The sequence below is a fragment of the Manis javanica genome, chromosome 5 (genome assembly GCF_040802235.1).
Source record: "Manis javanica isolate MJ-LG chromosome 5, MJ_LKY, whole genome shotgun sequence".
NCBI classification, from domain to species: domain Eukaryota; kingdom Metazoa; phylum Chordata; class Mammalia; order Pholidota; family Manidae; genus Manis; species Manis javanica.
The window spans coordinates 117,596,048-117,611,018 of NC_133160.1; the positions used below are offsets into that span (position 1 = coordinate 117,596,048).

At 40.3% G+C, this 14,971-nt stretch overlaps 1 long non-coding RNA gene across 1 annotated transcript; it reads left to right on the top strand.

Moving 5' to 3' along the window:
• The first annotated feature begins 1,465 nt into the window (after nucleotides 1–1,465).
• Nucleotides 1,466–11,263, top strand: LOC118973218 (uncharacterized). The gene is made up of 3 exons (XR_012131137.1): nucleotides 1,466–2,048; nucleotides 10,539–10,642; nucleotides 10,975–11,263. It is a non-coding gene; the product is annotated as an uncharacterized lncRNA (long non-coding RNA).
• Nucleotides 11,264–14,971: the final 3,708 nt, after the last annotated feature.

The window sequence follows — 14,971 nt, forward strand, 5'->3', positions numbered from 1 at the left end:
ACAGACATGGTAATATTGGCATTCTGGATAATTTAAAGTTTCAACTTCAGGATTTATTGAAAGATTAGATGTATAATTTTAAGGAAAGAAAGGAATCAAGGACAATGCCAAGTGTTTAGTCTTCAGTAAATGGAAAAGTGATATTGGCGTTTACTGAAAAATGGTGGAAAGAACAGGTTGGGTAGGGGAGAATATCAGATTAGTATTCAACAGATATAATATTTGAGACGCTTATTCAACATGTAAGTGGAAAAATCTGGTAGGCAGTTGGATGTATGGGTCCAGAATTCAGTGGATTATTTCCAGGCTTTAGCTAAAAATTTGGGAACCACCAACCTGATGGTACTTAGATGGTATTTAAACCATCTGATGGGATGAGACCAATAAGGAAATAAATTAGAGAGAGAAAGGAGAAGTCTAAAGACTGATCCCTGGGACAGGAAAGTATTAAACTGGGGCCATGAAAAGGAATCAACAAATGTGGCAGACTGAAATCTTAGGGAGACAGGAGGAAATTAATGAGACATGTTATCCTGGAAGCTTGCTGAAGAATACATTCTAAGGAAAGAATACATTCTAAGGTAATGAGAATGAAAAAATGAGTAAAATGTTGCATATAGGTCAAGAAAGTTGAGAACTAAGATCTGACCATGGATTTAGTATCATGAATAGTACTGGTAATTTCGGCCAGAAACCTTCAGTGAGATTAAGCATAGAAAGCTTGAATGGAACATGATTCAGAGAGATTCAGAAAAGAAAACTATAGGAAATATTTTAAATGACAGAATGACTGTAAATGTGTATCAAGCTGGGTCCAGTTAGAAGAGAAAACACAAAAATCTGAACAAAAGAAATAGTTGGAGAACTGAAAAGGCAAGCGAGGAACTTTAGGAAGCACTCACCATCCATGAGTTAAGGGAACTAAGAGAAGAAAACATATTTTTAAAGCTTACAATTTTGGAGTTAGGCTCTGTGGGCGGGTACCAGACTTAATGATGAGACACAGTCTGGCTAGTGTTGCTGAGGGTGAATGATGAGGTTGGTTTTGGAAGTATTGGAAAAACAGCAAAAATGGACCAGCTGTTGCTATTACAATGGTTTGTTGCTGCTGTAATAAAGATACATTGTTGGGAAAAGCTGATAGGAATAGAAACAGGAGAAGAGCCCATTCTCTCTCTCCAAGGACACTTTATGGGAAAAACCTAATAGACCTCAGGCAGAGGAGGAATGGAATATGGTTGGCAGGTTTTCAGCCTTACCATCACAGAATACGGAAGGATGGTTTTGAACTGCACAGTAGTACCTTAATGACAGTTAGAGTCCATTCCTTTGGTTACTCAGCATTTAATCTCCTACATATATTTCAATTTCCATACAACAAATGAACTTTATACTTCCATCTAAGAAAGTCTAACTACCCTGCATACAAATTATTTCATGTTTTTTTTATTTCAGCCAAGATCTCAAGTGATTGAGGCTTTGCGGAATTGGGGGAGTGATCTAAACTTTTAGTTCTGAAGAGTCAAGGATCCTTACTGGTCCTATCATTTTTTAAAGTTACATAGTTTTCCATTAACTTCTCTTGGACACAGAAGCACTACAAAACCACCTGGACTGGCATAATCCATCTTGATACCACTGTTCAGAAACAACCTGAGATTTTTTGCTTATTGGTTCAGTGGTAGCATGGAGTTATCCCAGTTGCAAACTCAACTGGAACATTTTTGTCCTCAAAGTTACATTCTTCCCATGGGACACAATATCTCCAAATCAGCAGTTTTCACACTATGGAGATGAGAAGCAAGCTCCTATATGAGTTATTAATCATCAAAGTAAGAGAAGCTACTCACACTTCCAATCCATTATCCCAGGAGCTGTGTATTATTGTCATGGTGGAAATAACAGCATATTTGAAGCCAAATCTGAAACTTATAAGATGGAAGCTCATCTTCCCAGGAATGTTGGTGTCCAACTGGCATATAATTGAATTTTTAGTAGACCATTCCACTGTTCTATCAGATGAGCACCTGCTGCTGATGGATTACATGGTAAGACCTATGAAACTTTTGATCATGAATACATTACTGTTCTTTTTGTCCAGTGATGAGTTCCTGGAAAGGAGGCAGCATTATGTAGAATATTGTTGTGGCAACTAAGGCATTTGTAAGTCTATGGATGATGGTACTGGGCAGAATATTATGGGAAAGGAAAGTTAGTCTATATCAAGCATATAAGCCTATTTCTGTGAGAACAAAATGGTGCCCCTTCCATAATAGAAGTATTCTCATACTCATTCTGTCACTAGGTAGGCTAGCTGGTTCCCTTGGAGAATGGTGCTGTAAAGTCTCAGCTTTGGTTTCTGCTGATGGCACATCAGGAGTAACTGAGCCTTTTCAATGTACACAGGAGAAAGTCCATGTTTTTAAACCCATGTCTGGCCTCTGTCTTTGCCATCTTGGCCATTCTATATGTGGGCCTCTTAAATAAGCATGTGAGAGAAAGACATGACTAATATTCACAGAACATGTCATCCTATGCACTTGATTATTGAGAGCTTCCTTTAAGGTAAAAACCCTTGATAAGCATTCACCTGGGACACAAATACAAATCTCTTAACACCTGGTACTCATTCCAAGAAATCAACCCATATACCTTTTGAAGCTCGGACTTTCTGGTAACAAAAAAAAATACATAACAGGAAAGGATATGTACTGGGCCATTTGGTAATCACTGGAAGACGAGGTGGTCCTTGCAGTTGACACCAGTGCAGAGGTGTGAACATGCTGAGGAACAAATGAGAGTAATTATATGTTTGTAGAAGCCAACACTGGGTAAGAATCAAACAACTGCATCCAAGCAATAGCATTATGTCATCTTTCCAGTGGTTAAATGGAACACTATATAGCAAATAAAATTATAAAATACAAATAAACACACATAAAGAACTCTACAAATGTATTTTAATGTTGTTCAAAGAAACAAGACCCAAAATAATGTATATAATAGTATTTCTTTTCTAAAATTTCAATAATTGCCAACTGAGCAATATTATTTTAGGGAATACCTCAGAGGTGGTAAAATTAAAAAGAAAAATAATGACCTTAACCCTCTATATGATTTTTAACTCTAGAGATGAGGAAGGGGGTAAACTGGGTAAGTTGACATATAATCAGTGTCTGAGGTAATGGAAATGTTTTACAACTTCATGTCAAATTTCCAGTTGGTGGAGGTTTACATGTGTGTTTGCTTTAGAAATATTTATTATAATGTATGTTTAATGGGTTCCTTTGAATATGTCATAGATTTCATCCCCAAAAAGGAGCCTGAAAATATATTATTAACAAGATTTTAGGCAAATTGAATGTAATAAATGAGGGAAACAAAGAAATTGAGGCAGCTCCCAAACTTCTGGTTTGGATGAATTTTCTGTATCAAACCCGATGCCTGTCTTCTCACTCTCAGCAGTTTGTTGTTTACAGAAGATATGACATCAATTAAAATGATTCGCATTTACCATTTACTCAGTATGAACCCTCTCAATGCAGTCAAAAGAGAAAGAATGAACAATAAATAAATAAACAAAATATTATTATAATGATGGCTATAACTCAAATTTCATACTGTCACAACTGACCAGAACATTCCACAGTATTTTGTAGTAAAAGCAAAAAGATAAATCTTCCTCTATGATGAAATATCATGTTTATTCAATTTGTCAAATTTTTCTTGGATTAAATCTTTTCTTTCACCCTATGAAAAGCTCAACAAAAGATTTTGTTCCAAATGTGATGTTGTTACACCACATGATGTTCCATTAGTAATTATGATTTGACAAGGCTTTATAGCCTCTTGATTATTACATTTTAATCTTCTTTATCTTCTTATTGTTTTTTATTCAGTCACATTTATAAATTCTTTCATAAGGCTTCAATTTGCAACAAAGGATCTTGACAACTCAATCATTAAAATAAACTAAAATGTGATCAAACATTTATCATAAAATATTTATAATTGAATATTGAATATATCAAAGAAAAGATACCGTTATTGGTCTAAGTTTCAGATTATTAGGTAAGTCAAAATTAGCCCCTCTTTGATTCTAGGCTATGGCAGCAAATTTATTTTAAACTAACAATTTTACTAAAATAATTCCTCTTTTTCTTGAAATCCATGTTCTCACGGCTACACATTTTCTTGTCCAAAGTAGGATAGGGGGCAGAACTACATACACAGGAAATTTTCCCAAGAGATTGTTTCAGACTAAAAAATATGCTGAAGGTTTGTACAAGTCTCTGCTTCCTTCATTCCTTAATTCCTTTTTTATTCTGTTCTCCCTCTTTTTCTTCCAAAAATATTCATTGATCACTCATTATTTCCCAGGCATTATTATAGACCCTGGTAACAAGTTACCATAAGACATAGAAGTTCCTGCCTTTATGGAGCTTATATTTTTGTGAAGGTTGGATGAGGGCAACAATAAAGACAAAAACACAAATAAAAAGCTATGATGGGATAGTAATAGTTGCTATGAAGAAAAAAAGCCAGTGATAGAACATAAAACAGCTTGGTGGGGATGACTCATTTAAATAGACTATTCAGAGACAACTACTCTGAAACTGGATGCTTATGGGAGATCCAAAGGTGGCAAAACCCAGTCATTCACACATCAGTGCAAAGACTTTTGGATAAGTTCAAACACAACATAGTTGAAGAAAGAAAGAAAACCCTTGTACCTCAAGCATGGAGCAAGATGGTGGTAATGCATTTGGCAAAATGGTTGCGGAAAATGTGGTAGGAAATGATGTGAGAAAACTCATTTAGAGCAGGTAGGTCTCACGTCCATGGTGAGGGGTTTAGAATATATGCTATGTTAATAGCAAGGCACTGGAGACTTTTAAGGAGAGAAGTGATAACGATATGAATAATGTTTGATTTAACATGTGATTGTGACTGCTTAGTAGTTAATGTATGTGTGTGGGAATTACAGTGTGGTCAAAAGTGGAAGCAGGTAAACCAGTTGAGTCTTTCCTATTATTATTGTGAGGTAATAAGCTCAAGGTGGTGGAGAAAGTTAGAATTGTTTGGACTTCAGAAGTATATGTATTGGAGGTGAATCAAATTGGATTTGCTGACTGATTCATGGGAAGGGTAAAAGATGAACACTATAAATGACACATTTGAATCATCCATCCAGTCATGGACAGTATGGTTAATACATTGTTCTTTATAAATTAAGCACAATCAGAAGCAATACTGATTGTAACAAAAAGATCATTGACTAAAAATTATACTTGTTTAGAAAAAAGTATTATATTCAAATGCAATACTGAAATCACCCAATGTAGGATATAATCAGACTCCAGACTAGAGTGAATGATTGTTATTTTGATCCCTCCTACCGTATTTTTCATTCAGGCCTTATCATCACTTCTCTAAATTATTCTGACAGCTTCCTAATTGTCTCTTCATTCTATTATGATTTTATTTTCTTTCTCCAGCCTGTACTCGACACTTCTATATGCTCTATTACTAAAAACACAGTTGATCTTTTCCTTTTAATGCTTATCAAATTATGTTATGATTGCCTATTTCTTTAAAGCTAAGCAATAAACTCCTAGGGATGATGCCTTTTTAGTCTCTGTCTATCATATGTTTGATAGGTAGTGGATCAATCACTATCTGATGAATAATTGATAAAGTAAAACTTTTGTCTTATGCCTGGACTCTTGTTATTATCTACAAAGACACTTGGAATGGAAATTTTTATTGTTGGGTTTCAACTCTTAGACTTTTTTCCCATGAATTCAAATGTCAACTCTAGTAACATGGCCCATGGAGAATATTCAATATATAATGGATGAAAATCTACCATGTCTCTATCTCCAGTTTTCAACTTTCACATAAAGTTTTATTCTGTATCTTTTTCTACCTGGCAATTCTCATTGAATGTTTTTTTTGTCACTTTTGGCTTTTCAAAATTGGTGCAACCTGTCTATTTTTTCCTCTCAAAAAAGTAAAGCAGAGCTCCACATAACAAATGGTAGTTGATAATCTTTCTTTATGATTTTCCTAGTCTCTTCCCACTTTAATTTGATAAAACAATCCAGAAACCTTGAATTCCTCTTTTTTCCTTTCCATTCCTTGTCTTTCTTATCTATTCAGTCATCAAATCTTAATTTCTTCCTACATATCTTTCATTCTTAGTATTTTATTGTCACTAAGACTTTCTAAACTGGTATCTTTGGTTTTAAATTTCTTCTCTTTCTAATATAGAACACACATTGCCTACATAATATCATTATAAAAATAATACTTTAATTATATCCTTCTCTGATCAAAAATTTCTTAGTGCTTGCCCCATGCTTAGGGTCCTGTTCAACAACTTATTATGTGCAATGTGTTCTCCACATCATTCCTCCTAAGTGCAACTTAGGTATTCTTTCTGGAGTATCCTTTAAAATGGCTGTAACCCTTTTCAATTTTGTTAACTTTTGGATATAGATAAGCTACTTTTTTAACTTTCAAAAAGCTTACAGATTTATTTTTGAGTGAATGGTCTTCCATAGAATTTGGATGGTTTTACTTTATGTACAAAAGTGGATAAATTTATTTTTAGAAATTAATCAGGTAAAATTTTCATATCTTCTTTTTCCATGATATAAATCAGTGCTTCCCAACTCTGGGTGTGTTAGGCAGAAAGACAGACATAACGGGGGTGGAGAGAGAGTAAGTCAAGCAAAGCCCACTAAAAGGAACTCAAAGAGCTAAGCAAATAAAACCAGGGAGCCAAAAAGGGACTCAGAGAGTTAGCTAGTTTATCTCCAGGGGAAAGGGTGTTCCCAGCCTGGGATGGATCCCCTATGAAACAGGTGAAACTGATGTAAGTCAAGGAAATGACAGGTTGAGAGAAATCATTTTTTTATTGCTCACAGTTTGCTCAAATTCTCCAGCCAGGCCCTGCCCCATCCATTTTCCCCAACCACTGCTTGCGCTCTGCCACCATGAGGACTCTCTATTTCCCTCCTGCCTCTTCTGGGAGGAACTCTGTTGGTGGCTCCTTGGTGACTGGCAGATGACAGACCAATTATGTATCAGGATTGGAGGGGAGGAGAGAATGGCTGTTACCTCTCCATGCATTGCCCCTGAGGCTCTGGGAGGCTGCAGTAGTAAACACCTATTGATATGTAAATGAACTGAGGGCAGGCAAGAGATTCTGGAAAGTCATTGATTTACTCCACTACCCACCCCTCCAGAATTCTCACCTCACAATCTATGGACCCTTAATCTTCCACAATGGGCCCTGTGTGAGAAAACTGGAGCACTGTAAGCAGACTAATAACACAGTGACAACAGAAATACAAGTAGCAATAAAATCATGACAATCCTCAAGCTTAAGGATCTAGCTGGGTTCAAAGTCCTACTCATGTGAAGACCATATCTCACCTAATCCACAGGAAGCCAGCAGCTGAACCAGGAGGGAGCTCAGTGCACACTCAGAAAGCAGCAGCTGTGGCTAGGAGGTGGGCCCAAGCCACAAGGACTGTAAAAGAAAATAACCTTAAGGGTGATAAGATACATGTTTTAATGACACCAGCATAGGCAAATACTGTCCAGCAGGAGGGATCCATGCAAGAGAGTGGTCCTGTGATAGGACAGTGGCAGGAATGGAATCTCATCCTGTTCTAGTATACCAGACCTTAAGCCCCCTCCCTGTGGAAGTTACAGATGGGTCAGTAGGGAGCTATATATGCAGCTATGGGAGGCACATGCACTGGCCATAAAGAAAATACAAAACTTCTGCTTAAGATGCTCTTATATGCTGGTCATTTTGAATACACTACCATAATCACTGGAGGCCACTCTGCTGTTACTCTGGGCACACACAGGAGGTCAGCTTCCAGGCCTTTTCCCCAAGGTGCCAGAAGGGCCAGCCATTGCTGGTCCATGTGTCAAAATGTCCAAGGTCATGTCCATTCAACAGAGTCTCCAGGGCTTAGTGCATTTTGTGCTGGCAGCTGGATGTTGCTCTGCTGTCCATATACTGGTTTCAATAACTCCTCTTTGGTTTCCATGTGCAGTTATATAGGAGAGGCAGCAGTGTATGTTAGCATTTCCACAGGACTCAATACCCACTTCTGGGGCTTCTCATTCAAATGCAGTAGCACTGTCCACAAATGGACTGACCAGCCCCATAGACTATTAATGTCTGAATTCAGGCCAGAGTTCAACAAACCATTGTACCTCTCTATTATGCTTGCACTGGTAGGGTTATATGGTAATAAAACTTCAACTTTATCACTAATTGTTGCACCCATTCTTGTAATGCAAGTCCAGTTGGCATGGTACCACGTTGGTAGCCACAGGGTCAAGCTCGAATAAACAGCCCAGCTGTCAGTCCAGACAACTACAGGGGAGGGCTCCAGGGTGATCACAAGCCATACTGCCTGCAACTCAGCCCTTTGGCTGCTCTTCCCCTCACCATCCTCCATCCGTATTGTCTCAGTCTTAGGATGGAAGGCCATAGCCTTCCACTTTGTGGGCTGCCCATGCTGGAGCCATCTGTGTATGAAGCATCTTCAGGGATAGGGGCTTTTCCCTTCTGATAAGGACTCTTGGCTAACAATTGTTCTAAAGCAAGTTCTCCCTGCTTTCCACTGGTATATGTCACTGGCCCCAGTAAGCATAGTTCTCCACCTAAGGGGATAGTAGACAGGGAGCTATGCTGCTGTATATATGTGCCCCATTTGGCCTGATTAGGCCAAATTGCCCTAAGGGCTGCAGTCAGCCAATCCAAAAGCCCATGATTCCCTGGGGTCTGATGGGCATTTTGTAACCTCTGTTGGAGGGAGTGTTGAGTCTTCAGGGAAGCTTGTTTATCCATTTCTGACCCAGACAGAATAATACCCCGTAGTCCTAAATCCAAAATATGCAAAAGCCATGTAGGCAGAGGCTCTGAGGGTTTCTCTCAAAACCGGGTGCTCAAACCCACCAGTTAGGCCTTATTATAGGGGTGGAGCACAACCTGGGCAAGGGCTGCTCCTCTCCTTGAGGAACTGTGGTTGTTGCATCTTTATTTTCTTAATTGCTACCCAGTGTACCTTCAATATGGGAGGGTCTAGTGCCTCAAGCAGTGGCCTTGACAACAGTTCCCCCCTTGGCCCCACACTCTCATCTCCCCCAGCTCTTCTACCATCTTCTGTGCTGAAGGCACCACTCCTTCCTTTACCTCCCCCATGCCTCTTTCCGGTCACATTTTTCTGCTGCTTCCTCCTGCACCTCTTGTATGTACCTCAGCAGCATGACCTCGGTTTTCAATAGTTTCCATCCCCTTTAAATAGAATCTACAACTCTTCTTCCTGTTCTTCCAATCAATTCTAAAATGCATCTCTTTCCTTGGCAACCCTTTCCAATGCCATGAAAAACAGCCATTCCACATATTCTGCCACCCCATGGCTACTCAGTCTCTCTAAGGAGTCCCCTTTTTGAAGAGGGCCAACTTCACTGCCTCCAGTGTCCCCACCCCTCCCCAATTCTGGGAAGAGTCCCACTTTTCTTGAAGGCTCTTTATCGCAGACCAAATGCCCACTGGGTAATCCCCAGGTGAATCCCCACCATCTACAGGGGTGTTCCTGGGTAAATCCCCACCACTCACAGTGGGGCCCAAGGGTATTTCCCCACCATCTCTAGGGGCAGCCCACCCAAGCATCACACCCATGAAGACAGATTGCAGGTTCACCGGATTCTCCCAACTACACCAGATATATCTTTGGGGGGATGGATGTTCCCATCCTGGGAAGAATCCCCTGTGAAACAGGTGAAACCAAATAAGTCAGAGGAAAGGGTAGGTTGGAAGAAGCCATTTTTTATTGCTCACAACTAGCTAGGCCCTGCCCTGTCCATCTTCTCTGGCTGAGACAGGGACCATGAGAGTGTAGTCAGAGTCGGGTGAGGGCCTCCAGAAAAAGCAAGGCAGGATATTTACAGTCAGAGCAATGCAACTATATGCAAGGAAACCCCGTACCAAAACTCTGTGTTAAACATTAAGCTCTAGAGTCATTCTTCAGTGAGATCAGTTGATATTCCCCCTGATAAAGGAAAGTAGCCCATGTTTCTATTATGCTAGTCATTTGTAATCATGTGTAAGATTCACTTTTGCATGCTAAAAGGGACCTTATGTCTCAATAAGGACAAACATCCTAAGACCACTTCTAACAAGTCCACACCCTAAGCCCTTTATCAGTTCCCCAAAATCTTCATCTGCCTATAAATCCCCTACAAAGCACACCACCCCAGGCTTTCTTGTTCCTTCCTTGCATGAGCCAGGAGCTCTGTCCTCTCACTGTATCTCTCAATAAAAGCCGCTTCCTGGCTCTCCTACTGGATGTTTGCTAAGTTTATTCTTCGACTCTGCAGGCAAGAACCCCGGCATCATGGCTTGCTCTCTGCCACCATGGCATGCTTTCTACTACCCACCTACCCCTTCCAGAAGGAACTCCACCTGTGGGTGACTGGTATATGATAGACTAATTCTGTTTCAGGAACAGAGGGGAGGAGACAACGGCCATTCTCTCTCCATCTCTTGCTCTGGAGGCTGTGAAAGGCTGCAGTGGTAAACACCTATTGACATGTAAATGGACTAAAGGTAAGCAGGAGATTCTGAAAATTCTGCAATTTACCCCACAGTTGGTTAATTAGTTAAAGTGTCAAAGTCCAGGAGTAACTTGGAAAGTCCAGATATTCTCCAAATAAAAAAAAATTCCCCAGATAAAGAAAAGTATCAGAGCACAGCCCATGTCTTCACTGTACCAATAAGATCCAAGGCCAAAGATTATCCATCAAGGAATTCTCTACCATACCTCATGAGGTAGAGCAGGGAAATGGGACAAGGACCATGCCATTGTAAAATCTACTTATCCTGTAAAAAAGTCCAGCTTATTCTTTAACTTAATTTATATTCTGTTCCTCTTCTTCCAGCCCCTTAATCAATTAAGTACCTTTGTAACCAGGACAGGAGATAGACCTCCAAAGTGTAAATTAACCATGTGGACAAAGAATGCTGAGATCCAGACCAACACAGTCATCTAAATAACCCTATCCTTAAGATAAAACTTCAAAAGAATTATAAATCACCTGTATACAGCATGCCTTATGTTGACCCCTACCCAAAAGGCCCTATAAAACCCTAAATTCTAAACACTTAAGTGTGCCCCCTCTCTGAAGTTGCCTACACTCCCCTTTCTTCAAGTGTACTTTTTGCCTTAAATAAAAACAACTTACTGCTCAAAGTTTTGTCTCTGCACTCTTGCAGTGGTAAATTTCTTTGCCATTTTGCTATTTCATTCAATTCTCCAGACTTAAGCACAAGGCTTCACTCTGTCCTACTCCAGATGAGTAGGAAGGAGCTATTGAGAGCTCTGATTTGGGCTTACAAGTTCCTGTCACCTGGGTGACCTGGACATGACTGCAGCTGTGTGACAGCTCTTCAGTAGCCTACCTGAAAATCTCCCTTCTTTGCCTTTGGGAAGTTCTCAGAACATAATCTCACTCCATCCAGTGCTCTGCACCTCCCCCAAATCCTGGGGTAGTAGGGACTTGTTCCCAAACTGTGCAGATTCAAGCATACACTAGATGCCAGGTAACCCCAGCTTTAGGAGTTGGCAAGAGATTTGCCCTATGCTGACGGAGTTCAACGAGCTTCCCTTTCCTCCATCTGTTCTTCTTTGCTCTCTGCTGCCATTAAGGCAGCTGCCATTCCCAGCTATTCTCTAATGAATTCCTTACTTGCCATTGACTATGACTTCCCTCAATCTCCAAACCGAGTATTTTCCCAACAGGTGTACTTTAGAATCATCTGGGGAACATTAAAAAATCCTACTACCCAGAGCCAACTCACCAATTAGATTTGAATTCTTGTGTTTGGCTTGATAGCTGTATTTTTTAGTAAAGATATTTAAAAGAGTTATTCAAATGTGTGGATAGTGAGATTGGCTAATATTTAATGGCTACCAAAATATCTATTTTTTGATACTAGGGAGAATATTATACTTGGCTTATGTATACTGTTGAATGCATAAAACTTCTTTGTATTAAATATTTTTTCATTTATCAAGTATTTTTAATGTAACTGTGTGCCAGTCTCTGTTACTGGATGATTTAGAGGCTGGGCAACTGGACAACAATAGCAGTAGCTTAAACAAGTACTTGGTATATATTGTCTTTCCATAGTCTCAGTGTTTTTTGAATAGGTTGAGATTACTATATCTATTTTTCAGAGTCTAAAGTCTGTTTTAGAAAGGCTAAATTACATGTCTAATGTCATGAAGCTAACAGCTGTTAGAGCCAGGATGCAGACCCAAGATACAGCCTTTCTGTCTGTAGAACCTGGCCTGCTAGCTAGTGCTTTCTAAGGACAGGAGCTACTTCTGATTCTGAAGGAATAAAAATAAATAAATGCTTTGAAAAATCACACAGGTATTCCTTGGGGGCAGTTACTTTAGTGGATTCATCTTTGTTTCCCTATAGTCTGGACTCAGGCAGATGCTCAATATGTGTTGAACTCAAGTGAGCCTGTGAATGAACTAATGACTAGCAATGGGATAATGTATTATCTGCAAAGGGCTAGTTGCCCTTTAAAAGTAAATCTCTAGAGAAATACTATAGTAAACCCTGATACTTGTTTTTTTCTCTTTTGTAATGCAAGTGCCTAATTTTAGCTTGGATTTCTGAGGCATCAATTTTAAAGAGACACCCACTTCAAAGATGGCTATCTGGAATAATTAACACATTACCAGCAGCAAGATTAGATAAAGAGCCAGGTGGGCCCTGTCCCTGCCTGGCTTACATACACACTCCTTTGTTTTAGAGAATTTCTTTGATTTTTATAACTGACAATCATATGGGCTGCTTGTTTTTACCCTTTCCCCCTTTTTAAGTTTTAAATTCACCAGTTAAGAGAGAGTCTGTGAAAACTTAGGACCTCACACCTGACTCCCATAAAAGCAATACCCCAGGCCCACACTCTCTTCTCACTTCCAGGAACCTCGCTGAATGGCCCCACAGGTGCGCCCTTTTTTCCAGGGGTTCCTGATGGTTGTTGCTGAAAGCATCTTGCCATAGAACTAAGTACTACAGGGGCCAGTCCCACCGCAACATTGGTTATCTATAGGCTGAGATGGGCACATACAAATTCCTTAACTTGACTGAATTTTTAATAGTGGAATTTTACATGCCATAGTGTTACCAGATGAGATGCTATTTTCCCAGGATCATGTTTTGGAGGTGACAAAGAATGAAGCCAACAGATAAGAGTACAGAGCAACCAGCAAAGCTTTCAATGAGGAGTGAAAAGAGAAAAAACCCTGCTAATCAGGTAGGGCTCCAGGAGAGGAATATTTGGCTGCAATGTCTAGGGAATTATAAGCACTGGTGTAAGTCTGGGGAAAGAAAATCCCAGAGCAAAATACCCCTAAAAACCAAAATCAGTCAAAGGGAGAAATAAAGTTTAAAACCCGTTTATTGCTCACAAACTGCAGTACCAGGCTGTCTTTCTTCTCTGCTCAAGCAGCAACCAACCATTGGCCTTCCCCCTCACCTCTCAGGTACAGATAAACCCTCTGTTGCCCAGGTAATCACCCATTGATATGAAGATGAACTTCTCCACTCCTGAGGAAAGATGCAAATACACTAAAGCCTACTTGTTTACACCTCTGAATGCCTGTTGATATGCAGATTCACCAAAGCCAGGTGAGAAATTCTGGAAATGTTTCAATTTTACCCACAATCCACCCCTCCAGATATCTCGCCTTACAATTTACTCGATCCCTCTCTTCCAATCAATCTAGTAACATGTAATAGCTACAGCAATAAAATCTTGATAATCCTCAAGCCAGAAGATTCAGCCTATGCAGATTAAGTAAATGTACTTTACAGCACAATCTCTCACTAAGCACAAAATATGTTTCTACACTTGTTTACTCATTCCTAACAATCATGCTAGATTGCTCACAAAACTTTTACCAAACATTAGACAAAGTCAAACCTCTCTTTAGACATTATTTTCTTGACAACAGCAACACAATCATAATTTTCAAGCCAGAGGATTCAGCTAGGTTCAAAGTCCCATGCAGATTAAGTCCAAAACTCGTCCATTCCAGCCATCATGCAGCAGCTGCAGCCAGGGGGCGCATCCAGGACACAAAGACCATAGAAACAAATAACCATGATTGTCAGAGGCCAATTTGATGTTATAACAAGAACACACAGAAGGCCAGCTTCCAGGCCTTTTCCCCAAAGTGCCAGAAGAGCCAGCCATTGCTGATCCATGTGTTGAAATGTCCAGGGCCACGTCCATTTTACTCCTAATTGCTGCACCCATCCTTGCAACACATGTCCAATAAAGTGGATATGTCAATCGCTCTTAGTAACCGATGACTGACCATAGGCTGCAGAGAGATGCTCTAGACTCCTCTTGGTGGTTTGCTGATCTGCACAATGTGCAGGGCACTCCTTCTGGGCTTGGCTGACTTCTTCAAAGGTGAAAGACAAGCCATGCCAATGGGCCCACATTGTCTTTTGAGGTGTCTGTGCCACGCCACTCCATGGCCTTTGGGTCCAGTCTTGCACCCACCCCGCGATGGGATAGGAGGTTATTATCTCGGTCAGAGCTGTTCCAGTGAAGGGCTCTGTAGCCAGCAAGGCATGGTACACAGTAGCCAGTTGCTTCAAGGTGACCTGGACCTCTGCTCCATTCCATGGTTGTGGCCAGGCTCTGGCTGGCAGCAAGAGCAGCAGCAGTGGCAGAAGCAGTAGCCTTAGGCTCAGGCCATGGGCTGAGGTCGGCGTGGCCAGCTGCGGTGGTGGCACCTCCATGACCACACGAGTGTAGACACATGTCCCTCGGCACGAGTGCCACTTCTCTCCATCATTTCTAGGGGCGGGCCTCCCAAAGGTCACACCCATTATGACAGATTTT